A 25,516-nucleotide genomic window follows, 5' to 3' on the forward strand; every position below is an offset into this window, starting at 1 on the left:
AGCCTCTCTTTGCACCTGCAGGGTTCTTCCCTTTGCAGTTCGGAGACCTTAACTGAGCCGCATTTTGAAACTTTTCGAAGGGTCAATCTCATGGCAAAAATGCTTTTAAAACTGATACCACCTAGACTATCAAGCATAGCACAGAAAAAGAAAAAAACTGAATGTTTGAAGGGGAATACTCCCTGTGTCACTTTGCAGTGTTTGCTTCCCATTTTTCAGCTCCCAAGGGCAATGCAGGCTGATCACCACCAGTTTTGTGTTGGCCAGTTTCCAGGTGCCTCCAATTTCATTTATATTCAATTTCCACATTGTTTTCTACAGTTTCTCATGGGCTGATTTAGTGAGGCCACAAACAAAAGCTCTGAAATTGCAAAGAGCGAAGAAAGAACCACTGCCATACATGAAAAAATGTCAAGAATGTTATATAGGCCTGGTTTTCCTAAGGCTTTAGGGACTCTGGACAGACAGAAACCCCTCAGCTCTTCAATGAACACATCATGCCAGCCCTGCCCTTTACCTTAATAAAGGGTTACACCTGTCCTGGTGTGTGTCCCCCCACCTCCAAAAAAAACTATCTCTGCCTATGTTTTCCTTTATTATATGAAGGAAAAAAACATGCCAGGGGAATCCAGCAGGAAAATGCCATAATCATGTAAATATAGGCATAAACATAGATAGGAAATGCACATCAATCAGAAATCCCGTAACAAGTCTCCATAGGCAACAAGCCTGGGATAATTCATAGCTGTCACTTCCCTCCCTTACCCCACTGCCCCCACAATTTGCTAAAGCCCCAGTGGTCATTATTCACTGCAAACTACACAGCTGGATAAACTCAGGGATCAGACAGGTCTTTCCTATTTCTAATGGGAATCCTGCCTGAACTCTGGCCTGCCTGGGTAGCCCTGGGAGAAATTAGCTGATTAAAAATGTCCAGAGGGGAGGCTGCAAGTGGGAAGAGTTTTATTCTTCTAACATGCAATTGGCAATGCAGACAGTTAGTGAATTATCACGAGGCACTGCAGGACCAGAATATTTCATTAAAGCTTCTTCCTGCCATTCATGGTCTGTCCCAGGTTTAGTACACCCCCAGGTGTGTCAGCAGCAGTGAGAACAGCGTGTTTCCCTGTGGTGGTTGGATCTAGTGGCAATAAAGCTGATTTTAAGTCCATAACCATGAGCTGAACACTCTTTGGTACTCCAGAAGAAACCAATTTTGCACAAAAAGCTGGCTGTCCTAGTGCTGGGAGTGCACAGACTGCACTGGAACAACCGTCATCAGGGAATTTGGCTCAAGAGAAGCATTTGCACACATAGATTTAAGGACCAGATCTATGAGAGTGGAGCAGCCTCCCCTCACAGGCCTGTTGGGATGGTTCAGCCGTTGAAGTTGGTACTTGTCACCCTAACCACGAAGAAGACCCTTTTTTTTTACCATGTAAGCAGTGTGACAGGTTCTATAACAAATCCCAGTCCACAGCCTTACCATCAAAGAAACAAAAGGGACAGAGACCTTCATCTGTCCAGTTCTTTGCCTTAAACTCAGCTCCAGGCTTTCCTTGTGTTCTGTCAGATGTTTCTCAACCCTGGTGTTACAAGTTCTGACCAGGAGCTTCCATCACCTCCAGGCACCAGACAGATGTGTCCTCCTCAGGTGTGTTGTCCTCCTTTGTTCACCTGTCACCTCATTTTCCTCCCCTTGGTAGCCCAGCTTGCAATCCTTCTCAGCAGGAGTCTGTGCAAGGCTCAGCCTATTTCTGATCATATTCCTGTAGCCTTTTTGGGGCTACTGTGACATAAATAACACACTCTGTACTGACAAACAGTTAAGAAGTTCCCCAGGTCCCAGTTTGCTTGAACTGTGTCCCAGCTCAGGAATTATCTCACAGGTGAGATCCCCTTCCAATCCCATATGGTCCCACCAGAAACTCCCACAGTTTCTTACACATGAAAATAATATTAGGAAAACATTTAGTGTAAGCTTTGCTTAATTTAGTAGAATTTAGAAGCTGGAGGAGCCAGCACTTTGCAGAGAGCCAGCACTGCACAGACCACCAGCAAGTGCTCCACACACCTCGGGCTGGGAAGTGAGGAGACACATGGAAGTCATTATTTTGTTTTGAACAAAATACCATCTGGGGCCAACATTTGCTGTCTGTTACTTGTGAGTAAATCCAGAGAAACTCCATCATGTTCTTTAATAATCAGTCCTGGGACCAATCTTATTAAATATTTTCCCTAATGAACTTGGCAGAGAATAACGAGGCGCCTGGTCAGGAGATCTGCTGATGACACAAACTTGAGGATTGCTGTTGCAGAGGAGGATCAGAATAGGATATGGGAAGAGCTGGACAACCCTGAAGGAAGGCTGAGTGAGAGAAAGGGGTGAATTTTAACAGAGACAAGGAGTAAGACACTGCTCTCACAGACTAAGGTGGGAGTTTGCTGATTCAAGGTAACAGCAGGGGAAAAAAGACCTGAGTTAGTCTGAGAACAGTGACCTTAAAAAGAACAGCTGAACATTCAGACTTTTATGACAGTAAATGGAGACCTGGTCAATACTTAGAACCAAGAGCAATTAAGTAAATTAAGTAAATAAGAAAGAATATGTATAAAGTCTGTAAGCTGGCTGAGGTGCCCCCTAAAACTCCCTCAGCTGTACTGATCAGGTTTTGCACCATTGACTTGAGTGGAGCTCAGAGGAAAGCATGGACTTTATAAACATAAAATACATGTTATAAATCCCCCCTACATGTTTATGTTGCAAGTAATTATATGTTTGGAGTCTCTGCAGTCAATGGAGGAGAGCAGGGATTTGCAGGGTATGATTCATCTTATCTCAGTAGATATTTAAAACAGACCAAATGGTCTCTGTGCTCCATGTGGCCGATTCTCTCCCTGCACTACAATGAGAGCTCAGGGCATCCAGCTGGGATGGAGACTTGTACCCTGCAGCCATCCCAGCCTGGGTGAGGGGAATCCCACCCAGTCTCTGCAAGGTTGGGTTGCTGTTTTACTGAATTTCAGTCTGGACTTGCATTCCTTCCCGAAAACTGCTGTGTTACTGCCATGGCTTGGCTGCTGCCCCCTTTCCCCAGCTGAGAAAACCCCCAAGAACCCCAGAAACCACAATCTGAGTGTTAAAGCACCTCAGGAGATCTCATGCAGCATGAATTTAAGTTATGAGACAACATCTCCAGGAGCCACCTCAGTTTGATTTGAACAGATCTTTCTGTCTTTCAACATCGACATTTCTTGGATTAAGTCTCCTCAACCTCATGATCCAAAAGAACTTTCCAGCTTCTTTTACTCATTCTTTGGCATTAGGGGAGATCCATAAAATAATGTGAAAATAGGCAATGGTGGGGGGAGGGAGGGAGTGTTTGTACGTGAAAGTTTAATAAGCCATTGAAAGACACGGCGAGTGAAGATGCTTTTCATGCCAGATTTGATTTCATTTGAGTTGTTTGGGCTTGGCAGTAATAATTACAGAAATCTTTGGTTTCACCTTAGAGAAGGGGTGTGAACAGGAAGGAAGGAAATGGAACTCTCATAATTATACTAATAAGAAAATGGGCTTGTTTTATATGACATGATGTTAAGAACTACTGCCAGTTTTGTCAACAATGACCTGTAGTCATAACTTACTTCATGTTGGGTTTTTTTTTTTTTTCAGTTTGAGGCACCAAACCTGAGTTTCTCAAATAGAATGGAGACTAAAGTCCTTGTATGTGGTGGATTTGAGAGGTGGGATTTCCATGCTGTGCGAGATGCAGGAGAGACAAAGTGGTGTTTAAGTTTCAGGTCTCTGAAACAGGGCCATGGCTACTTTTGAAGTGGAAAAATCAGCGGATGGCTTTGAAGCATCAAAGAAATGCCATTCTGGAAGAGCCTTTTAGCGGCATTAAAGGTGTGAATGGGAACATATGGCAGAGCACCTGTGACAGCAACGGTGTCATCTGATGGCCCAGGAGGTCCCTCACTCTTCTTAGTCTTTTTTTTGTGCATCAGATAACAGCGTAACAATTTTCCTTTCCTCCTGTCTTCTCCACTAGGAATTCCAAAGGGACAACGCTAAAGGGAAGATGTTTTCACTCTGCCTTTATTGGTTTGTTTGGGCCAGAGTAGGGTGTCATCGAGCTCCTGGGCCAAGGTGTCACCCTGAGACATCATAAGCAACCACTGATATTCAGGGAGCAAATCAGAGCTCTGTGGAAGACAGAGCAGAGAAAGGAACAATGTCAGTGTTGGGCACCAGGCTAAGACTGTGGTGGCCTTAATTCTACAGATGGGCTCTGCCTCTTGTCCTCTGCAGATGACACAGATACTGTTGTTGATAAACACAGCAGCCCATGAAGGATTCTTTTCCTGGGATTGCTTCCCTTTATGCCTCAGTTAGAAGGAGGCTGGGCACTCATTTTGGAAAGCTCATTTGCACAGTGGTCATTCCAGAAGTCGTCAGGTTTGTAAGCCATGCCAAGGATGGTTGGTTAAAGAATGAGACCCCCCATCTTCCCTGTTAGAGGCATTTCTTAATGCTGAACATCACCCAGCCAGGCATTAAGTAAATTTCAAAGTATTTTTAGCCAGGCCTTAAGTCAACTTTAAAGTTTGGTTTTGGTTTTTTGGTTTTTGGTGTTGTTTTAAATACCCTTAAGGTATCTGTTCTCAAATTTACCATTTCAGTGTGTCAAAACACATCATGGACAGGAAAATGGGGTTGCTTTGCCCTGGGGCTTGTGCAGAATTTATGGGTTCTCTCCTTCATGAATGAGAGGGAGGTTGGGTGGCAGAGCTGGGGCTCCTTCCTGTTGGTCCAGCACCTTTTTGTTCTCTTCTTTTTGGGGAAGAGGGTTTAGAAAAAAACCTGCCTCCCCTTCAGTGGGGGATCAGTCTTGTGGGCAGCCCCGGCGCTCTGCAGGAATGCTCAGGGTCTGGGAAACTGGGAACAGGGAAGATGCAAAGGCTGAGTCCCAGCCCTTGGGCACAGTGGGCAAGGCATGAAGGCAGGAATGTGCTGGGGCTTCGTGCAGGGTCCTTGAGGCAGCCTCCAGCTTCTTCTCTCCCCCACACACTGAGTTCTGTCCTGAGCCCCTGCAGGAACAGGGCCCCTTTCACAGTCCCCTTCTCCCTGCCCCTCCTTGCTCCACTCACTCTGGAGGTGGGGAGATGCCTCTCCCAGCTCCAGTGGCAGGGAGCAGTGTGTCCTTAATCCAGCCCAAACCTGCCTGCCTGGGTGAAAGCACAGCATGGGGAGCATGACAAATCCTCCTTCTCAGATGCTGCAAACCCATCCCTCTCCTGATTTCCCACCAAGTGCCCAGAGAGGCTCTGGGTGAGAGATAAGCCAAAAGCTGACACTGGAAGCTCACAGAGGAATTTTTGGACAGAGTGCAAACAATCTGGTTCCCATCAGCCCCTTTAGCTTATTCATTCCCCTATCAACAGCCAGATGTTCACTGCACAAAGCTGGTAACTCTGTCTTCTTGGCTTGCAGGAGCTGCTGTCTGTGCTGTGGCACTGAGGGAAGGGCTGTGGGTCAGCGGGGAGGCAACCAGAGAAATGGGATCCTTTGCACAGAGGGACACTTTGCAAAGCTGCCTTGGCAGGTCTCTGGTGTGCTGGATTTGTCACGAATCCCTGAAGGGCTCAGCTGCATTCCAGAAGGGCCATGTCCTTGAGGGAGAATGCCTTTGGAGCTCCAGGGCCATCTGATTGATCAGTGGGTTTGCAGGAAGGTTGAGGAAAGCCTGACCGTGGCTCTCAAGCCATCGACTTTCAGGCTCAGGACAGACTGGCCCAGCAAGTTGGGCCACAGCACCAAGTACCTGAGAAAGTTCAGCTCTGTGGGCATGAAACATGTTGTGCCAGTTGTGCTCAGGGTTGGGAAATTGTCCCTCACTTGCTTCTTGGAGCTGAACAACTGCAGGTATTGGACTGCTCAGTGTGGAGCCACAGGTTTAGGAAGTTCCCAGGTTTTGGGAACAGACCCGATGGCCAGCACGGAGTCACAGGCCACAGGCCATTCCTTTCTAAGCCACGGCTGTGTTATTTCATTTTCATACCTTTCTCACAGAAAGCCAGAGGAAAGGTTGTGCTAATCTCAGACCTCAGGCACAATTCATGGGGCTGATAGATTAGGCCTGACAACCCAGCAGGTTGGATTGGATCATGGAAATATCTGCTGAAAGCCACATGACCACATCTGATTTGGCAATAATAATTAAAAAAACAGGGGGGAAAAAAAAAAAGGGAAAAAAAAAAAAAAAAACAACAAAAAAACACCCAAACCAAACATTTGCGGCATATAAACAGAAAAAGTTGCTTTGTTTTGTACCCTGAGCGGGCCATTGCAGTTTATAGCAGACAGACAGAGAACATATGTGAACCATCATGTAGATTATATTTATATTGCCTAATGCTCAGGTTGGTTTGTTTGGCATTAACAACAACTCGAGGCTTCCTTTCCTATAATGCTGGTTTATTTTTAATAAAATCTTGCACTCGCATCATCTCAGCCAAGAGATCTCCTGGGCTGGAGTCAAGGGCAAGGAAGGAAACCTCTGTGAAATTCATTTCAAATGTTCTCCCTCCCTTCTGCAGGCTTTTTGGGGATTGTTTCCCATTATAGACAAATAAATAAATAAATAAGAGTTGACCATTGATTGCTTTTGACAAAAATAAGGCAAGCGAGAGGCTGGGAAAGGATTGCCTTGGTTTTCCAGAGCTGACACCCTGATCTGTGCTTGGCACGCCACAGGGAGAGCTGGCAACAAATGCCAGCACAGAAATTTCAGATCCCAAGGTGTTTTAGGATCACCAGAAGGAGCAGCTTTGCCCTCCTCTGTGGTGATAGTGTTTGGAGCAGTGTGTGGGACAGCAACTTGGAGAACTACTGGAACCCTGTGTTGAGGCTCTAACTGCAGAGAGGTCCCAGCACCTTGGTCAGGGGATGTCATGCAGTAACTTTGGAAGGTCATTCCCAAGCCCATTCTCAAAGCCAGGCTCACTAAGTCTACAAAATTCAGCCCTTGTCTCTAAGAAACTCCTGAATGCCTCAAAACATGCTGGACTTGAAGTCTGGGAAGCTGAACTGCCCACGGAGAGTGAAAGGAAAACCCATGGCAACCTTTCAGAGTGTCTCAGAGCTGTCCTGAAAGGGCAAATCTTGCAAATGCTCTGTCTCCAGGTATTTTCACACTCTCACAAAAGACAGGGACGGAGAAAATATCGAGTTTTGCCCTGTTCATCCCACTGTACTAGGATGAAGCTCAACTGTCCCTCGTCCCAGACCACTGGTTAGTCAGTGACAGTCACCTGGGAACTGCAACCTTTGCCCTGAGGGAGAGGAGGATTGGCCTTCCCAGGCCCTGGGGAGATGGAGGTACAGGGAAAAGAAGAGACCTTTGTGGGAGATGTTCACATAGACAAGGGTAAAGACACCAGGCCCTGGCACTCGGTGTCTCCTTCCCTCTGCTGAGTCAGACTTTGTGTGTTTTTCCTCATTTTTTACAAAAGATTCCACTTGTGCTGACGGGAACTGGGCTATGGGTTTGTCCCCTGTGGCCAGACCTGGTCCATCACCTTCCCTCTCGGGGACATGGGAAGCAAAAGCAATTACCTTTAATCTCACAAGCCCAATCAATCCCCGTTGCTTCTCCTCCACTGCACAGATGTCAAAGCAGCTGCGACAGGAGCAGAGAATGGGTCTTGCTTTATGTCCAGCTGTTAGGAAAATCATGGAGTGGAGAGCCCACATTTGGGATCTTTTTTTTTTTCTTTTCAGTGCTGTCAGTCAAATAAAACAGCAGGTCCCTAAAATAGTTATGAATAACCATTAGCAGGAGAAGACTTTGAAAATGTTCCTTGTTTATACATTTGCCGGAGGGTCTAAATCCTGGTAGAGCTTAGAAAAATCCACCGTTTTCATTAAGCTTTCAACTCTGCTTGGGCAAGAGCTCTGCAGCACAGCATAATAAATAAATGTCATGCCACATGTATACACGTTTTCTTCCAAGGCTGTTTTCAATTTCTCTTTTCAGGCATGTTTTGCCCTGATGGTTCCCTTCGCTGGCTGCATAAGAACCAGCTTCAGCACGTCCCTGAAAGCTTTCCAAACAGAAAGCTCATTCATGTCCTCAACCCTGGGATGAGTAACAGTCTGAGCCATGTACCTTAGGAGCCATAAAGCAGAGTGGCCTGGATTGGAAAAGCTCCTGTCTCCCTTCCCACTTTTTTTTTTTTTTTTTTTTTTTTTAATGGAAATAATATTCTGAAGAAACACAGGGTTTAAAAGCGATGCCAGAAGGGCCTTGGAGGGTCTGAATTTAGCAGCCTCAGCCTGATCTTGTTATTTTTGCTGCCACTTCACTGCCCACATTACAAGCTAAATCCACAGGGTATTCAGGGCCACTGTAGGAGTCTCACCTGCAGAGCTGGGCTCCCTCACAGAGAGGGTACTGCAGGAACCCAGCAATGGACCTGCTCCCCTCAGCCACCCTGGCCTCGTTGGCAGGAGAGCTCTCAGACTCTTCCCAGCACCTTCCTGGGCTTCCCCCTCCAGCCCCTGCTGGAAGATGTGCCTCCAGCTGGGCTTTGGCCTTTGGTCCACAGCAGAAAGCACTTAACAAAGAACCCTGGAACCACAGACTCACAGAACGGTTTGGGTTGGAAGGGACCTTTAAAGATAGTCCCCTCCAGTCCACATCCAGTGAGCAGAGATATCTTCCCCCAGGTCAGCCCATGCCCTTGCTGGGCAGAACCTGAGACTCCTCAAAGCCTTGCAGCAGATTAGCCCTAAACCCACCAGTTAAAGCCCTTGAAAATACTGCCCTGCCGTGGTCCACGTCAGGCAGGAGTGGCACTCAAATGACACAGGGCAATACACCCAGGGACATGGAGTAAGCCCTTGATGCTGATGATTTGGGGATGCATTCAGCCTGCAGGGCCAGCAGAGGCAGCCCTGCAGATGGCTTGTGCCCCCAGGCACAGGGGCCACAAAGTGCCAGGCTTGGCATTGCCTCTGCGTGTCAGGGGAGTGACCAGAGGGAACCTCAGTTGTCAGAGTTTGATTTTGCCTTCTCTTCTCGGCTGGGCTTTCCCTTAGAGCAAGGAGCTGACGGTCCCTCTCCCCTCTTTTTTTTTTTAAGGATCTCACAGCAATAAAACACTCCGGAGGGAATGAATACATGACGTGGGTGGGTGAAGGCAGAGGCCACACTGCAGCACCTCTTCCCGGGCACACATTAATGGGGCCCATAAAACACACCCCGTTGTGTCTTCTGGCTTAGCTGTCAAATGGTTTCCAGATTTAAAGCCCCTGAAGAGAATCTTTTAGGGCATCTACGTTTGTTAGGTGACATCAAAAGCAACTGTAAACATAGGAAATGGGAGCTGCCATTTCAAACTCACTGACACATCTATCAGTGAATGCTTTGTTGTTTTTTTTTTTTCATATTGGCCTGATTCCATTAAAAAAAAAAAAAAAAAGAAAAAGGAAAAAGGTTAGGGAAAAAAAAAATGGGGGGAAAAATACCTAGCCGACAGAAACAGAATGCACCAAAAAAATTAAAATGCATTTTATTTCCCCAAACGGAGACCTGCTGATGCTCTAATGGCCCTGCTGATGCTCTAATGGCCCTGCTGAGCTCTTTCCCACTTGTCCAATTATAACTAGATCTTGTGGATTGAAAAGCACTGGTCACAGTTTGTAAGAACGCTGAGCAGTCTGGGGTACCTCAGAGTTTTGGGGTGCCCATCCTGAGGTATTTCAAAGTTGTTTTAAACTCCTCATGATTAAATCCATCCCTTTGCCACGTCTCAGGCAGGGAACTCAGAGATTCTACAAACACTGGCTCCGCTTCACCTTGTTTCAATCCCCTCTTTTTTTTTTTTTTTCCCTTTTTAATACAAACCATAGCAGGGTGGTTCAGTAACTTTCTTCAGATGTCTCCTTTTTTTTTCATCACTGCCTACTTCAGAGCTTCTTGTAGCTATTTTCATGGCATCTGGTCCTGATCACGAGCAGAGACACAACAACAAATTTGCTGGAGCACAGCTCTGGTGTGGGGTGGTCTGGAATTAGAGATGCTCTGCTCACAGTGTCCTTTGGTACCAATCCTGCTCCTGAAAATACCCAGCCTTTCTCCTAGTTCCTATCTCGGAAAGTTTCACCAGGAAAGGAAGGAGTGAAAAAAGAAAGGACGGGGGGTTTTGCTTCCTTTGGGATAGCTGGGAACCACCTCTGCTTGCTTGTGGACGCAACCTTCAGGAGAACCACAAATCCCACATTACAACACCTGTAAAATGAGGGATGCTTACAATTTTCCCACCCCCATCTTCAGTCCTCTTTTCCCTGCAGATTTTAGTCACCAGGTACCCCTAAATAAGCAGCACAAACAGTCTCAAGGGTTTCTCAGTTCGGGGAAGTAGAAACCAGGGGGCAATAATCTATGCATTGATAGTACACACAGTCTCTCTACACTTGCAGCTGACCTGTGGAGGTCCATGGTCAGAGAGGCACTTCTAGTTTGTCTGTGTCAGTTTTTAGGTGGATGAATTAAATAGTTTGCAGTTTGCTGATGTCAGTGTATAAAACGGGTGACTTGCACTCTGGGGTTGCTTCTTTATCTTCGTGGACAATGAAGGGAGTTTACTGAGAGAGGCTCAGACTGCAAATTATCCTCTGCACCTTAAAACTTGAGTGCCGTTAATGTCACCTTTAGTCCCTGCCCAGGGTGTTCCTGAGATCCACAAAGGCTTTGTCAAAACATCCTGGCAGCGATGAGTACCGAGATTCTCCTTTTGAAGAATGTTGCAAAGAACATCCTCGATGACGAACAAAAATTCAGTGATGAACCTCCCCCTTCTGCGGGAGGTTTTTGCTGAACTCTGAACACCTTTGCTGCCCACCTGTGTTGTGAGACACTCAATCTCCTAAGTCCTGAGAGAGGGGGGCATTTCTCCAGCGTCAAATATTGTGCCAATTAGAAGGAAAGTCAAGTCACAGAGTCATAAAAGGAGAGGGCTGGAAGGATGAGGAGAGGCCATCAAGGCCTTTGTTTTGCCTCGAGGCAGGATCAGTTATTCCTAAGCCGTTCCTGACAGTTGTTTCACTAATCTGTTTTTAAAGACCGCAATTGGTTCAAGACTCACAGCCTCCCCAGGCAATCCACACCAGTGCTTAAGTGGATTTACTGTCAGAAATCTGCCTCTCAAGCTTAACAGCTCTCCCAGGGCTCCAGTTAAGACCATGACTTCATGCCTTGTTCCCCGAGGAGAAGAGCTAATTCCCATCCTCTTTCTGGTCCTTTTTGTACAGTCAGGGTGCTGAGGGCAGCCCTGGATAATCCCCCTCTCCTTGCTGCCTATTTGATGCCCACTCTGTTGATCAAGCTCAGTTCTGTGAGGAGCTCCCATATTCATTCCCAGACACACTTATGCTCACGTATTGGATGGCAAGACTCAGTTCTTTCCCTGTCTCACCCCTGTCCAGCCTACAACAGGTTTGCAGAATGACTGGTGGGCACATCCAGCAAGAGCAGATGCTCCCAGAGTGCCCTCCTTCTCCTTCTACCCTCCCCACAGCCCACAGCTGGAGCCTCCCAAGGCAGCTGTTGTATCTCTCATCTCATCCCTCGTCCTGTCTCTCTGAGCACTCACAAACTCCCCAGACAGAGTTCCAGCTCGTTTGCCTGCGGCCACATCCCCTCCCACGATGAAAGACCTTGAGGAATCTCGTTACATTTCACGCTGGAAAAAGCAACCGGGCCTTGCCAGCAGGTCCCAGGGGCAGTAACAGATGGGGTGGGTGGAGGCCAAAAGCTGCTCCTGGTCCTGCCCTCTGCGAGGGTGCTCAGGAGGAGACACTTCTGACAAACCACAGATGACTGGCTGGAGCTGTTGTCTCTCAGAGCAGCCACAGTGTTGTCTCACAGGTGACATAATCCCTTTTCTCCCCCACTCCTCTCCTACCAGGAGTTTGGTAGCCCTTTGGAATCAGCCCCCACTGCTGGGCAGGAGCCTTCCCTCCAGCTCCCAGGCTGCTTCTTCACTTCAAAGGCCAGCAGGGAGTGGGAAGCATGGCAGAAACCACATTCCTGCAATTTATCTGCCCTGCAGCCTGCTTCCACATTTAGTTTTCCCTGCCAGAGGAGCTGGCAGCCCCCTCCAATGTCCCATCTCTCACTTGGGCGTATAAAGTGGCTCCAGAAGAGAAAACAAGAGCATGTTGTACCTTAGAAGGGTCACCACCATCTCCTAGGTGATGTGGTTTAGCCTGCATCTCACTCCAGGAGGACTGGAAAGCCTGTCCCATCTACCCTGGGTTACACCTGCACTCCAACTCCTCACAGCCTGGCACAGCCTGAGAACAAAGCCAGTGTTCCTGTAGAGTGCTGGGAATGGCAAATTCAGGAGGTCCTGGAGTGAGAACCAATGCAAACCTGGGACAAAGAGACACCACAGTTTCTGAGGCTCCTCCAGGGAGGAGCTCCCAAGGCTTCCATGAAAAGAGTGGTTGCCTCTAAGGTAAGGAAGGACCTCTGTAAAATTCTCAGCAAACCTTTGAGTCTTTAGCTAGAGAGAAATTAGTGGAAGTTTATTTGAAGAAACGAAACCATAAGGAGAGGACTTATAGAAGGAAGTGATCACAAAAATCTTAGATTCAGATCTTACTTTTGCCCCACATTTAGCTCGATATCAGCACACAAGTTTATGCTGTTTAGCTTTGCTTTGAGCACATTAGAGTAAAACTGGTGTCTGCCTTCTCATTTGTATTTATGCAGCTGTCCAGGAGTGATTAGGGGATTAAAAACCCCCCAAACCCTGAAATGTTGCTCTTCTGACACTGACCTCTTTTCCTTTTGCTCTGGGGTTGGTGCTTTCCCCCCTGGAGAGCACAAACCACATCAAAGGATGGGATTTTCTGACTTATCCCTACCTTTCAAGGACCACGACCGACGTAAATGTCCCAGTCTTGACTGACGGTCCCACCATGCTTGACCAGGCACAGGCACATAATAAAGGGACAACCTTTACCCTCAAGAGGTTTTAGAAGGCAACCCTTCCCCACTCCTGTCTGTCAGATTTGATAACAACCTTGGGAGGTTTCAGCCTGCACATCTGATGTTTAACACGGGGACATCCTGACACTGCTCAGTGCAGTCAGACAGAAGCCCTTTACCCGCATCCCCTTGGGTGTGGACCCCCTCACACCTCTGCCATGAGATATTTCAATCCAGAGTATTTGTGTATCACAGCACGGAGGTAACGGAGCAAAGTGGCCAATACTCCTTTTCCCCTGGGAAAGTGGAGGTTTAGCAGCAGTCAGGAAGGAATCCCCTCTTGCTTTTGTGGCCAAGAGTTAGTCCTGGACAGTGGAGTGGAAGTGCAATTCCTGAGCACGATTTCCATGCTGCACTCCAGCATCATTCCAGCACTGGCACAATCACACCCTTCCCTAAAGTTTTGGGCCTTGCTTTTTTCCACTGGTTCCAAGGCAAAAAGAGCTGAGCCCCACTTCCTGCCGTGGTTTTTAAGGAACAGGAGGGAGGGAAGCTGTGTAACACATGTGTTTTGCAGGAGGACACCTTCCCTCAGACCAATCCATCACTGTCCATCCCTGCTGGGCCTTGGCGGCAGGTCACCGGTGGAGGCCCCGGATCCACCACCTCTCCAGAAGTGATCAAAGGGGGAAATTGGGAACAGCACAAGCTTTCCTGGATGGGATTACAGCCCAGCCAGAACATGGGACACTTTGAGAGATGCTCCTTTTCATCCCCCTGGAGTGGGCTCATTTTAACTCCCCCCCGCCGTGCCTCGAGCTTGTGAGAGACACAGTGGGGATGATTTTGGGGGATTGCACTGTGCACTTCCAGCCCAACAATCTGCAGCAATCTGGTGCTGTGCAGGGGCCCCCCTCTGCAGCAGCTGTCCTTGCACAGGAGCAAATGCACATCAAAACAAATGTTTAGGGACTAAAGTCTAAATAAAGCTCAATGGTGAGGTGAGACCAAACAGCATTCAGGAAATATTACAGCAGAAACATTCCACTAAGAGAGATGAACACAAGCACACAGCACTTCTGCCTCATGGCATCTCACCCCTGTTGGGTGGTCCTGGGTTGCAAGCAGGGGGGTGCCAGGCACTGTCCTCTGGGGCTGCCCTTAGGCTACAACTGGGTGGAAAGGGGTAACTTCCTGGGCTGGGTTTAGGGCTCCTGAGTCTGCAAATGGTATTTCCTTGACAGAAAAAAAACAAACCACTTTGCAGAGGTCCATCTTCTCCTGAAAGGTGAAGACACGTCTGGGGCTTTACCAGGTTTCTGGTTGTGGGGCTGCTGCAGCAAGGTCTGGGCTGATGGTGACAGAAACAGGAAAACCACACTTGCAAGGAAGAAAAGGGACTTTCCTCCCTGAGAAGAAACCCTCCCAAGAAGAGAAGAAGATGCCACCAAAGCCTGGTGAAGCGAGTGACAGTCTGTGGTGCTTTGCAGGGGCAGGAGGGACAGACAGTGAGACGAGGTGTGCAGTGGGAGCCTGAGCACCCTCAGCTCCAAGGAGGAGCCATGGGCATCACGAGCTTCTCCTGGAGCTCCTGCCATGCCCTCACAGAGGCACAAGTGCCCTGCAGGAGCTGGGAGCTGTGCCAGGGATGGGCAGTGCCTCAGGCACCACAGATTCCCCCAAACTCCTCCTGCTGCAGCCTTAGCACGCACATCTCACGCTTCACAAGGGAGTTTTGGCCTTCCCAGCTACAAACTGCCTTCCTTACCTGCTCTGCCCTCCTTCTCCTTTGAAACAATCCTGGCACTGTTCTCCCTGGGGCTGCAGGAGACTCCTCACCTTGGTTTCCTGCCCCCCTGGCTGAGGTGGAGGGCTCAGCGTGTCAGCCGCGCGCGGGGCTTGTCAGGGCTCCTCGTGAGCACCTCATCTGTTGTGAGCACTGACTCCCACAAAGGCTCAACATCCATGGCAGCGTTTCCCAGCACTGCCTTGTTGCTTCCAATTACCCTGACACGCCGCTGACACAGAGAAGAAGATCCACGTCTCCCATCCAAGAGATTCGCCGGAAACGTCCCCCCCCCCCAAAATCCTTGTCCGTCGTCTTCCTCGCGGATGAGTTACATCCTCCCTGTCCTCCTGCTCCGCTGAGCAGCCGGAAACTGGGGCGTAAGGAAGAAATATGTGTGTGCTAGAGCAGAACACGTCCCATGGCTTGGAGGCTGAGGGCAGGCAGAACGTGGGCCGTGGCAGGAATCACAGCTGGGGCTGGCTGCAGGAGAAGGGGGGGATCCCTCAAAGGGCAGCTGGTGCTGATTATCTGGAGAAGTCTTTCCTTTATTCCTCCCGTTATAATAGGATCCAGTAATTCATCCCTGGCATGGGCTGCGTGTCTGCTCCCTCTGGAATATCCCAGGGATGGGTTAGTAATCCATCACAGGGAGATGCACTGAGCTTTTCCTCCTCTTTGTTTTCCCCCAGGTGATTTCAGGGCAGCCAACACACTTCTATCACCTGAGTCACACAGATTGAACCTGGTGTGTTCAATCTCCGAGGAGAGGCATCCTCAAACCCGGTGTTTCTAATTAAACAATATGGAAAGATGAGAGGATTAACAAGCAGGCAAAAAACGCAAGGGGTGAAGGTCTCACAAATACCTTACAGTAGAAAAAACCATGTCCTACGATGGCAGATCACTCAGTGATATAAATCACACAATAAACGGTCACATTTCTGCCTTAAAATACGACTCAATAGCTGCGTATCCTTCTTTCCACTGTCAGCTCTCACCCTGAAAGACAGGAAAAAGCTTTGCAAAGCCACGCACAGATCACAACTGATCATCAGTGAAGCGTGGCACTGCCTGGCCCCAAACAGTGCAGCTGCCTGGGCATCTGGAGAAAGGAGCAAAAAGTGTTTCGGGCTCCATTTGAAGTTATGCTCTGAGAATGTAATGAGCAGCATCAAAGCTGGGGGATTGCATTTCTCTGGGCAGCAAAGTGAGCAATGAGTGCCACTTTCTGGATGCCAACCTCATCTCCTAATCATAGAACCATAGAACGTCAAGGGCTTGGAAGGGCCTTTAAAGCCCATCCAGTCCCAATCCCCTGCCACGTGCAGGGACACCTCCCACTAGACCAGGTTGCTCAACCTGGTTTTGAGCACTGCCAGGGATGGGGCAGCCACAACCTCCCTGGGCAGCCTGTGCCAGTGTCCAACTACTCTCTCAGTAAAAATTTCTTCCCAATATCCAGCCCCTCTTTTGTGCTGCACCTGCTGGAAAGTACCATGAGTGCTCCGAGGCACCAAATCAAATGGATCCTTAAACCACACAACATCAACACCCTTAAAAGATCAATCCTTACAAGGCCTTCAAGACAAATACTCAAAAGCATTCATCACATCTGAAAAAAAAAAAAAAAAAGAAAAGAAGAAAAAAAAAGGCTTTTATTCTTTCTCGTGAGAAAAGGCGTTAAAATGAGAGGTGTAACAGCACCTCATCTTAAACAGGTCAGTCTGTCCTGATAATACAAGCATAGCCAGGTTGCTTTTGGTCATAACTCAGACTGTAGCAGTGCTCAAAGCAGGGAATAAGGCAATTATACAGCTGCACCCCCAACTCCTAGCAGTGCCATTTTATTGAAGATACCTTCTAACACCCCAGTTTATAGTTTGGGAGGTATAACCTGGCTAAGGTTATAGGCACAAGGTGCAAAGCTGGGAGGGAGCAGGCAGGTCTCACCATGGATCCCACACCACCCCCCTGGCTCATCCCTCTTTGAGCCCTGCTCCAGGGGCTGACAGAGCTGGTGGTGTCCAACCACAGGAGCTTTTCACCCGTGGCTGGGCATCAGTGCCATGTGGTCAGAAACATTGCAGAGCTCTGAAGTCCATAAAAATTCCTAGATTATTAGTTTAATACCGAGTCTAGTCTTTCCATGTCAGTGCATTACAGACCCCCGGTGAGGTGGTTTAAATCCAGGACTATGAGAGAATGTTGTAAAGCCTCCAGCCCACAAGCCTGGTTTTTACTCTTGGAGAAAGAGTAAAACTAAGAAGACAATCTAGAGAATGGGAATAAATCCAGGAGACCAAGCAAAGGAATAAGAGGAAGAGAGGGCAAATCAAAAAATAAATGGGGGGGGAGGGGAGGGGGAGGGAGAAGGGAATGTGGAAAAAAGCCAGAGGGAAAAAGATGGAGACTGATAAATGGTGCTGCAGAAAGGCACACTGGAACTTTGTTTACAATCTCAGGGTACCAAAGCAGGCAGGATTAACAGCCTTCAGCACCTTGTAAACTCAGCAAAGCTCATTTTGCAGAAGAGAATTCCCTTCCCAGAATTCTCCTCTTTCTTGCCCAACACACATTTTCCAGGGCTGCCATGTCCCCTGTCACCACCACAGCAGAAGGGCAGCTGGAAGGGTTGCCAGGGGTAACACCACGGGTACTCCTGGAAAGGTAAAACCACAAAAACAACTCCATCAGATCTCCAACCACCCCAACCAGCCCATAACACCCCAAAACACCCTGCTGGGACAATGGGTGGGGAGGGCAATTTGTGAACTCCACTTGTGAGGGAGCCAGTCGTTTAATCCCCAGCCTGAGGGATAAAGAAGCCGAGCAGACTGAGAGACTGATTCACCAGCTTTACCAAGTGTCACACCCTGTCTACAGTCCCAGGACCATGGACCTTCCAAGGACCTTCAGGCCAGCTCCCTGCTCAGCACCAGCCACATGATGCCCAGAGCCCCCAGCAGCTGATTTGCCCAAGATGTGGGATCCTAGAACTTCAAGACTCCTCTTCCAACCCACCAGGTGAAAAACCAAGCAGGATGAGCTGGAAAAACATGCCAGTTTTGCCTCAGGTCCTTGATGAAATCCAACTGTTTTGTGGTTCATTTAGACTTCAGCTAAACGAACATCTCTGGAGGTATTGTCACGGCAGGAGGTATGGATAAAGCTGAGGCAAAAGAAACAAACCAACAATTCCCTGTAAACAGGGGAAAAAATAATATCTGAGCAGTTAGAGGGAAGTAATTAGTGCTGGATCCAACCCAGGTCATTTATCTAGAATCGCACATATCTTGGGGGCCTTCATCTGAAACATGTGTGCCTTTTTCTCCCTTTCTGTTGTTTCAAGCAGACTGAAGCCTACAAGACAAAGATTTGAGACACTAATAACTGTGGCTGATTTGTGCCTGGATGTGTTTCAGCCCTGTGTCTCTTCATGCTAACCAGCAAAATGAGAAATAATTAATAACACTCAGAACTCTCCCCTCTAAGTGTGAAGTGCCATTGTTTCCTCCACATTCCTGGGGCTGATTCTGCAGGGCCCCAGCCCAGCCCAGCAATCAAATACACGTGTAACCCTGACAGCAGCTCTGGCTCTGAGGAGCTCAGCGCTCATTTCAGCCCAAAAAAGGTGCTGGCTGACAAACTGTGTGGACATCTCGAGCAGGTTCTTGCCTTGGGTTTGAATCTGAGACTCGATCCATCATGTGGGATTCCGGGTTCTCAAAGCTGGCCGGGATAACCCAGCCCCGAAGCTTTGGACGAGCTTCCAGAATAGTTTTGAGGAGGGTATTGGTTGATGCAGGAAGGGTTGTGGGGTGTGTCCACATGGGTAAATCAAACAGCACCTGGGGTCACCGCCAGCCATGGGAGCTCCCTTCTCCAGGTAGTTTAATTGTTGGGGTGCTCCTGGCACTGTTCAGGTTTGGACCACCAGAGTGCTTCATGCATCACCTCCCAGGCACAAACAGGCAGTTTGGAGGCAGCCACATGGTTTTGGACAGCAAAAAGAAGCAACAGCGTGGGCACAAGCCCTCCCGTGCTGTTTGGCCTCAGGAGATCAGCACTGGGCACATTTAATTCACTGGTACGGACCCAGTGACTAAATCCCTCTCTTACCCTCTCTGTTACCCAGTGGGAACATATCATGTGGCAGAGATGTTTATAAACCTTCACCCATCTGGAAATCATTATCCCCAAATGAAGTTTATTTGAAGAAATTGTATTAAATGATTACATGTTATTTTTGCCTCGGCTAGAAAGCAAACTGTTGTAGCATTGCTGAGAGACCCTCTTTGGTCCAGATTTGTTTGAATATTTTATCTGGACTATCAGCATCAGGGGATGGCAGCTCGTTTGGCTGCCCTGCTACAGTTGTCTGCTGATCGGACATAATTTATTAAGAGTTTGACTCTTTATTTAGGTTTATTTGTTACTGTTTCTCTTCTCCATCTCCTGTTAGGCCTGTGTATTACCCGTCCAAATTGTCTCTTTATTTACTTTTTGCATTTTGCAGTGAAGATTTGAAACACATCTTAAAGTTCAGAAAAGAGAGCAAGACTGCTAAAAAAAAATATCCCAGATAGGTTGCCAAAATAGTGTCACTTGTGTTGTGTACTGGGAAAAAGCTGGACTAGACAGTTGTGGGGCTGATTCTTCACCCAGTGAGAATAAAATGAGGGGAAAAAACCCCAAGGAGAACCCAGGCAAAGCACTGACCTTCAGTGAATGCAGAGATTTGCAGCGAAGAGGTGGATCTCTGGGATGGTGCAATCTGACTGCAGATCTCCGTGACACTGATGGATAATTCAGCACTAGACCAGAGCCTGCATTTGGAAGGGACAAATAACAGCTTGATTTCAGTGTTGTAACTGGTGGAGAGTCAGACCATGCCCCGTGTTGGTTTCAGCTGTGGCTCTTGCCTTGCACTCGCTGCCTCTGCAGCACGGCCTCTGCAACCCCTCTGCACCACCAGTTTGGTTGTTTTGTAGCAGAGCTTTTTTATCCCCCAGATTCTGGAAGGTGAAGAAATATTTCTCTTTTTTTTCCCCCCTGCACAGCACAAATTTCCCCCTGGCATCACATCAGGGACCAGATCCCGTGGTGTGCTCCCCTCTGCCCAGGGACCACGTCCTTCTGCTGTGTTTATACCCTGATAAGCACAGCAGACAATTTCTGTCGTATAAAATCAAACTGCAAACATTTCCTTTAATATCCCATGGCCACAATTCCACTGCTCCACTGCGGCTCCCCAACTCTTTAGTTAAATCCCTTTAACAAGCAGGATAAATGTCAGCCATCTCCCATGATTTGTATACTTCCCAAGTTTCCAAGCCCATCCTTATCAGCTTAATTTGTCTCTTTATTTCTCTTACTAATGACATATTTAGAAAGGAATTCCATATTCTGGCAGGTTTAGAGGCATTTATTAATTACATCCTGCTCTTTGTTTATTAATGAGCCTGGGCTCTCATTTTCCCCTGTTATAATTGTGGAGAGCTTTTATTCCCCTTTAGCCCTTGCACACTTAACATCAGCTCAGAAACGTTTCCTTTCTTATGCCCAGAGATTTTCACTATTAGTTTAATTGAGGAGAGGTTCATCTCAAGTAGGAACTGACTCATTGTGCTCTCCACAGCTGTCAGCAAGTCAGCAATGAGAAGACACTCGTTGGGCCCAGGCCCAGGCCAGCTTGAGAGGGAGAAAAAAAGAGAGTTAACACCGGATTTCTCCGGTATATTTGCACAACTCCTGGCACAGCACAGGCCAAAGCTGCCCTAAAGGTTCCAGGTGTCACCACCATAGAAGTAATCATCAGTAATCAATTACTATTATTATTAGCATTTAATAACAAGAAATAATAACAATATTAGTTAATCAATAAGGAGTGGCGGCAGTGATGTTTGGGGAATTATTTCCACAAAAACACAGTCTGGCTGCTTCCATTTTCCAGGAATCCAAGCGACCCATTTTCCACTTTCTTCTAACACCAGGCACTCCAGGCCAGCTTTCCCTGTCCGTGCTCCTGGGCTCTCTGGCCCTCTCCAGGTGTGTCCCATCTTGCTCATTGCCCTCCACAACCACCTGCAGGTTGGACCAGCCCAAGCCAGAGCCTTGTGCAGCCCCAAATGCCCTCCCTGCAGCTTGGGAGCTTGGGGACCACGTCACACATCTGGGGAGACTCGGCTTCAGGAGGCTGCTCTTCTGCCTGCCTTTCTTTTTCCTCCCTAGGCTGCAGGACTCCTCCTTCAAACTCCCTCTTTGATTTATTATGCTTTTGCACTTGTGAGCACCTGGAAAGTGTTTTTGTCCCATTAATTTCAACTTGGAAGTTTCAATGTTTCCCAGGAGAAAAGTAAATCATTCAGGCTGGGAAGACACACCCCACAAACCTCCTCCCGTGTCTGGGTCCCTCCTTGCCTCTCTTCCACTTGCTTCTCCCTCCTACTGTTTCCTTCCCCCTGCTCCAGGAGGGAAGAGGGGTGATAAATGTGCCACACAAGGTATGAACTTCACATACCAGGAGCAGCCAGGCCCAAACATGACTTTGCCAAGCACCTAAATAAAGCTCTCTGCATTTAATGCATCTCCCACTGCTGGAGATCAGGGCTGTGGTCCCAGGAAAGAGGGCAACCAGCTGAGGGGTCTAATCCCTGCAGGGATCTGCTTCCCCTTCTAAACCATGATGGACAAATTGGATGCACTTGGGACTGAAGGAAGTGCTTCAAAAAAATCTGTGAAGTGTTTGTCTAATCAAGACTTGTAAAAACTTAAGTTTATTTTAAAGATAGTGTCAAGCCCCAAATTCAAGCCTGGGTTAAGGTTTTCCACTATTTGCTTAGTTTAGTACAGGAAATACAGTGAGGGAACCACTTGTGAGTTCACTTTACCATTTTATTATATAAACTTCCCCCCCAAGAAATTAGATTTACATGGTCATTCAGTCTGTCATCTGTCTGTCCCCCACAGATTTCTCCACCTGCTGATTTTTCAAACAGCTTTGACAGGAAACTGAAGGTCTCCAAAGAAATTATGTTCCTATTTCCACATTAAAATAATGATTCAGAGAAAGGAGTGATTTCTATCTAAACAATTTCTTGTTAATTTTTATCCTATTAGCTGATTTCTACAGGGCAGGTGATGTACATAGCAGATTGTAGTAGAGAAATTGTACAAAAACCCCAAGGGAATTCTAAAGGTGAAACAGAAAAAAAAAATGGGCAATCTTAAAATAAATCAGTTTAACAATCCATCAACTTTGAGACATAAATCCATAACAACCAGACTCTGCTTCCTGCCATTCTTTGTTCTTCTTGTTTCTGTCTGGATTTGAGTCCACTCAAACCCTGCTAGAAAGGCAACCCCCTCTGGTATTTCCAGGCTGTCCAGAAACACCTGAGTAAAAAACATTGGAAATTTTTCCAGGACACACGTTTACTGTGGTTTCCAGGGGTGTTTTGCACACTTGTGCATCACACCCAGGAGGCAAACCACTCCCATGTGGTCCTCAGCCCAGCACAGAGGCCAGAGCAACCAGTGCCCATCTGCTGGGGACTCCAACATCACTACCTGTCCAGAGGGTAAGGAAAAATAAACAGGAAAAAAAGGACATTTTCTTCTAGAATGGAGGTTGAATTGCTCAGTGATATCACCAGGAGTGTCTGTAGGCAAAAACTCACCCTGACCCAGACTTTGGCAGTACATTGGAGGAATTGCATCACCGAGTTTCTCTCCCCCGAATGAAACATGAAAGTAATGAAAGTAAATGAGACCAGAAAGAAAAATGGTTTTGTAAGAAAACTGCAAAGAACCCAAGTCTCGTCACTTTATTGCCTCCTGCCCCTGCAGAGGCACAGCACAGCCTCCAAGAGCATCACAAAGAAGAGTCTTGCAGCTCAACAGAACTTCATTTTGGTCCTGACTTGGTCAAATTCCACTGGACTGAAAAAATTTCCTGGGGGGAAAACCAGCCTAGGAGAGGGGAAAGGCAGGTGTTTTATGAGACAAGTGTGAGTGCTGTCCCTGCAGTGCCGTGGGGCTGCGAGGGGTGTGGGGAGTGAGGTGGTTCAGTGTCTCCAGGGGTGCCCCAGTGACACCCCTTGCACACTACACTGCTCAGGGCTCACTTGGGAGTGCACAGTAAATAACACAGCTACTTAATAGCCCTGTAGTGCCTTTCATGCCCGTATCTCCCCACACTGCCCAGCATTCCCCGCTGCCCCCGCACAGCCCGCTATCTGTGCCCTGGGGCAGATAAGGAAACAGGGGTTGTGTTATTTCCGGGAGCCCGTGACAGGGGCCAGAGCAACAGCCGAGGGTCCTGCCACCTAATCCCCTTTGCCCCATGGGAACAATGGGAAAAAACTGGAAAGGGAGGTGTGAGCCCAGAGTGAGCCCACGCTCAGGCCAGGGGGCGGCCCGGAGTGGCTTCGTTTGATCCTGCAGAAGGAGTAAGTTCAGTGGCAGTGCAGAGGAAGGACAGGAGATATTAGCACAAAAGTAAAGAAATCATAATAAACCCGTGACAACGACAAGCCCTTTATTAAACACCAGTGAGCTGTGAAGCAGCCTTGGCCTCCAGAGAGATCAGCGGGAACGGAGAGAAATCCTTTCCATTTCCAAGGATGAGACCCATCCCTGAGGGACAGCCCTTGTTCTCTGCCCAGCAGCAGTGCCAACATCTGAGTGAACAAAGACCCACAAACACCAAACTTTTTGCTCCAAAGCCATGACAGTCTCCCTTCCCGAGCTCTGACTGCGGTGGAACAGACTGTTAACTCCGAGTTGGGCTTTTGTAATGGAAAAACCAAGGAGGAATTCATATCATTGTGTTTTCTGACCTCTAGCTGGGAACACGTAACCCCCACCCTCCCTGTGCAGCTCTAAAGTGTTGATGTTAGTGAAATGTAAGATGTTGGGGAAGCGATTCCTCACAAATATTATGGTGGGGTTGTCATGTTGCAGTCCATGTGGAGTGATATATGGACTGAAGAACAAACTGACCTGCTGGGACCCAGCCCCAAAACACGAGTCTGCCTCTCACTGACCGCTCCGCACATGCCAGGGGTTGTTTCTTCAACGTGTGTCCTCTGGGGACCGTGGGGAAGGAGGGATGGAGGTGTGAGAGGAACAGACAGTCCTTTCCCAGGGATGCAGTGACCTGTTACTGCTCACTCTAAATCAAGCAATGGGGGTCTCCAAGGAGGCTGAAGAGGCTCTGCCCAAAGGAAGGGAAACAGGAGAGGGGAGCATAGGTTAGTTTGTGTACAGGAGGAGATTTCCTTGGCAGTGAAAAATTAAAATCTTTCCCCAGTGTTTGTTGCTAAATATGGGGTTTCAGGGGCTGTTCTGGTCCTCCTGCACTCCCCCCTCCTGGGGCAGACAGTGCCCAGTGAGGGTGGCTCTGTCTGTATAGAGGGAAGTCGGGGAGTCCAAAGGAGCCCCACTGACAATTTTACACTCATTTCAGACACAAAAGAAACATCAGAACTCCAGCATCCCATAAAAACAAAGACACCTGTTTTAATGATATCCACGTCCAAGTCCAGGGCAGCTTTACAGGAACGTCTCCCACTGAGAAACGACTGCAATACCAAAACTCCCCCAAACATTGGACACCAGCTCTTCCAAGGCTGGCTGTAAACCTGGGGCTTTTTCCAACTTCTTTTCATGTTTATAGGAATTAAGGAAGGAAGAAAACTCCAAAAGCCCATCTGGTTGTCTCCTTTCTCCTCTCGGGGAAGATTCCCGTATCTGGAGTTTATTTCTGTTCTCTAGGACCAGACTTTTTGTTTTGCAGCTCACAGGTCACGTCCAGCCTGCCAGACACCACAGTGGGCTCTGTGCACTCCAGAGCAGACAGCTTGGGGAGCTTCCATCGAGTTCCCACACAGTGCTGAAATGCAGCCCAGCCAGGCCTCCTGTGTCCTGCTGTGAGACCAAGGAGAGCACCAGGCAGCAGCAGGACCCAGCAGCTCCTCCACTGCCTCTCTTGGTCCGTGCAGAGAGGACCTCTCTGCTCCCACCTCAGGGTACAGTGGCACCCCTGGGCAGCAGCTCAAGCCCACCTGGAAGACTCACAGCATCGTGGGGTGTGTTCCCATTTCCAGCGGGAATGAACACCAGGCTCCTGTCTGGGACCACCGTGGTTGCATTTCAGAAGGCACTCCAAGCAGGACCAGGATGCACAAAAGGCTGTGGTCCCTCTTCCCGTGCAGGCATTCCTCTGTGCCTTTGAGCTGCACAATCACCTCCCGTGGGAGTGCTCCAAACCCAGAGCATTTGTGCAGCAGCTCCTCCAGGAGCATGTTCTCTGCAGAGGCAGGAGGGAACTCCCGGAACCAGCAATGCCCTGGGCTCTGTTAACCCTCCCTGTGGCTCATGGCATTGGGGTGTTGGTACTGACAGGCTGCAGGCCGACCAGGGTGGTGTTTTGAGGGTGAAGAGTAAAGAATAAAAGTTCTTTGGATATCTGAAAAGCTGTCGGTGGTTTCCCTTGCAACTGATATTTTCTCTGCCATGTGGACAAGAAAATACCTGCCAAGAAACAATCATGCACTGACATGAAAGCAGCCCTGCAGAGAGTGTTTCAATCTGTGTGCAAAGCCTCCAAATCCCAAGGAGAGATGGGACTATTTACAAGAGCATGCGGTGCCAGGACAAGGGGGAATGGCTTCCCACTGCCAGAGGACAGGGTTAGATGGGATATTGGGAAGGAATTCTT

Source organism: Empidonax traillii, unplaced genomic scaffold (genome assembly GCF_003031625.1).
Source record: "Empidonax traillii isolate 1590-97213 ecotype Southwest subspecies unplaced genomic scaffold, ASM303162v1 scaffold236:size2090792, whole genome shotgun sequence".
Classification (NCBI taxonomy): domain Eukaryota; kingdom Metazoa; phylum Chordata; class Aves; order Passeriformes; family Tyrannidae; genus Empidonax; species Empidonax traillii.